The following is a 3,375-nucleotide window of genomic DNA, read 5'->3' as shown; positions in this document are numbered from 1 at the left end:
TATGCATAGTCACTTAACCATATCTACATGTACATACTACCTCAATCAGCCTGACTAACCGGTGTCTGTATGTAGCCTCGCTACTTTTATAGCCTATGCACATTTGTGGCCTGCTGGAGGTCATTTTGCAGGGCTCTGGCAGTGCTCCTCCTGCTCAAAGGCGGAGGTAGCGGTCCTGCTGCTGGGTTGTTGCCCTCCTACGGCCTCCTCCACGTCTCCTGATGTACTGGCCTGTCTCCTGGTAGCGCCTCCATGCTCTGGACACTACGCTGACAGACACAGCAAACCTTCTTGCCACAGCTCGCATTGATGTGCCATCCTGGATGAGCTGCACTACTTGAGCCACTTGTGTGGGTTGTAGAATCTGTCTCATGCTACCACTAGAGTGAGAGCACCGCCAGCATTCAAAAGTGACCAAAACATCAGCCAGGAAGCATAGGAACTGAGAAGTGGTCTGTGGTCACCACCTGCAGAATCACTCCTTTATTGGGGGTGTCTTGCTAATTGCCTATAATTTCCACCTTTTGTCTATTCCATTTGCACAACAGCATGTGAAATTTATTGTCAATCAGTGTTGCTTCCTAAGTGGACAGTTTGATTTCACAGAAGTGTGATTGACTTGGAGTTACATTGTGTTGTTTAAGTGTTCCCTTTATTTTTTTGAGCAGTGTATATAGGGAAGGTAATCAGGGAAGTGATGGAGTCCAGGTGAGTCTGATGACGCGCAGGTGCGCGTAACGATGGTGACAGGTGTGCGCCATAACGAGCAGCCTGGTGACCTAGAGGCCGGAGAGGGAGCACATGTGACAGTGTGACACAGTTTTGTGTTTGACCTGGTGACCTAGAGGCCGGAGCAGCCTGGTGACCTAGAGGCCGGAGCAGCCTGGTGACCTAGAGGCCGGAGCAGCCTGGTGACCTAGAGGCCGGAGCAGCCTGGTGACCTAGAGGCCGGAGCAGCCTGGTGACCTAGAGGCCGGAGAGGGAGCACATGTGACAGTGTGACACAGTTTTGTGTTTGACCTGGTGACCTAGAGGCCGGAGCAGCCTGGTGACCTAGAGGCCGGAGAGGGAGCACATGTGACAGTGTGACACAGTTTTGTGTTTGACCTGGTGACCTAGAGGCCGGAGCAGCCTGGTGACCTAGAGGCCGGAGAGGGAGCACATGTGACAGTGTGACACAGTTTTGTGTTTGTATTTGCCTGGCAACACATGCACATGCACACACACAACACACACATGCACACTCACACGTTGTCTGGGAAGGAAATATTCATTAATCAACACCCCAACCCTTGTCCTCCCAACATCCGGTCCTTAAAATGAAGCTTTGGACATATGTTGTCTCAGATTTTACAGTGTGTGTGGTGTGTGTGGACGTGTTTAACTATTCTTGGGACCAGAAGTCCCCTCATGAATAGTAAACAAACAAACATTTGACCAACTGGGGACATTTTGACAGTTCCGACGAGGTCAAAGGCTATTTTTAGGGGGTTTAGGGTTAAGGTTAGAATTAGTGTTAGGGTTAGAATTACATTTAGAGTTAGGGTTAGAATTACATTTAGAGTTAGGGTTAGAATTACATTTAGAGTTAGGGTTAGAATTACATTTAGAGTTAGGGTTAGAATTACATTTAGAGTTAGGGTTAGAATTACATTTAGAGTTAGGGTTAGAAGCTAGGGTTAGGTTTTTGGATTAAGGAGGGTTAAGATTAGGGTAAGGGTAAGAGTACGGGTTAGGGGTTAGGGAAAATAGGATTTTGAATGGGACAGAATTGTGTGTCCCCACAAGGTTAGCTGTACAAGACTGTGTGTGTGTGTGTGTATGTGTGCGTGCGTGCGTGCGTGCGTCAGTGTGTTGTAACTTTAACTTAATCTCAGAACTAATTGCTCAAAAATGTTTCTGTTACCGTTTCAGATAAGGGTTTGAGGGATGTTTATGTTGGAAGTCACCACAATATTTCAACATCATAAATTGCATGTAGACTTAAGTAATTCATTTCTTGGAGACCAATCAAACCACTTCTGACCTACTGGTGAATCCAAGATGGCAGACTTGTTGAAATTCATAATTTCCTCCTTGGGAGGGACATGGACAGGACCTATGAATTAGAAGTGCTTGGCAGTGCAAACAGTCTAGACACTTGTCTCTATTGTGGATGACCATTGGCACCTGAATGTGTGTGTTTGGACAGATTATTTTTGCTATATTTCTTTAAGTTGGACCATTTTCAGTCTACAGATGTAGGATCTTAATTTGATCACTATTTTGTTGCTGAGAATTTTCCTGCAGCGCAGTTAATGCAGATGAGCTTGATGATTTACATAAATTCACAGCTTACAAGGTCATATTAACAGTAGTATTCCACTTCTCATGTAGCATCAACAATGTAGAAAATAGCAAAAAAATAAAAACCCTGGAATGAGTAGGTGTGTCCAAACTTTTGACTGGTACTGTATGTAGCTGTGGTTGTCTTGTCTGGGCCAGCCGTGTTTTTTCCTTCATGTCTCCCTGCTTTATTTCTATGTCTGTACCATCACTCATTCTCTCCTTCCCTCCCTCCGGCCGTTCTCCCTCTCTTGTATGTCCGTGCCGTCAATCTCTTATTTCAGTTTTCTCCTTCCCTCGCTGTCTTCTGTTTTATGGCTGTAGCGTTACTATTTCGTTCTCTCTTTCACTCTTTCTGTCTCCCTCTCTTCTTTCTGTCACTCTTTCTGTCTCCCTTTCTTCTTTCTGTCACTCTTTCTGTCTCCCTCTCTTCTTTCTGTCACTCTTTCTGTCTCCCTCTCTTCTTTCTGTCACTCTTTCTGTCTCCCTCTCTTCTTTCTGTCACTCTTTCTGTCTCCCTCTTCTTTCTGTCACTCTTTCTGTCTCCCTCTCTTCTTTCTGTCACTCTTTCTGTCTCCCTCTCTTCTTTCTGTCACTCTTTCTGTCTCCCTCTCTTCTTTCTGTCACTCTTTCTGTCTCCCTCTCTTCTTTCTGTCACTCTTTCTGTCTCCCTCTCTTCTTTCTGTCACTCTTTCTGTCTCCCTCTCTTCTTTCTGTCACTCTTTCTGTCTCCCTCTCTTCTTTCTGTCACTCTTTCTGTCTCCCTCTCTTCTTTCTGTCACTCTTTCTGTCTCCCTCTCTTCTTTCTGTCACTCTTTCTGTCTCCCTCTCTTCTTTCTGTCACTCTTTCTGTCTCCCTCTCTTCTTTCTGTCACTCTTTCTCTCCTTTCTTCTTCATCTCCTTCTTTTCCTCCCTCTATATCTCTACCATCTCTCTTTCCCCCTTTCCTTCGACGTCTCACCCTTTCTCTAGGTTCACTTGTTGCGTCTCTATGCGTTACATTCCAGACATTCATTCTAGAACCCCAGGAGATTCTAGGAGGCCAAATT

Source organism: Salvelinus alpinus, chromosome 31, assembly GCF_045679555.1.
Source record: "Salvelinus alpinus chromosome 31, SLU_Salpinus.1, whole genome shotgun sequence".
NCBI classification, from domain to species: Eukaryota; Metazoa; Chordata; class Actinopteri; order Salmoniformes; family Salmonidae; genus Salvelinus; species Salvelinus alpinus.
The sequence above is the reverse complement of the archived record's forward strand: the minus strand, read 5'-3'. Positions refer to the sequence as shown.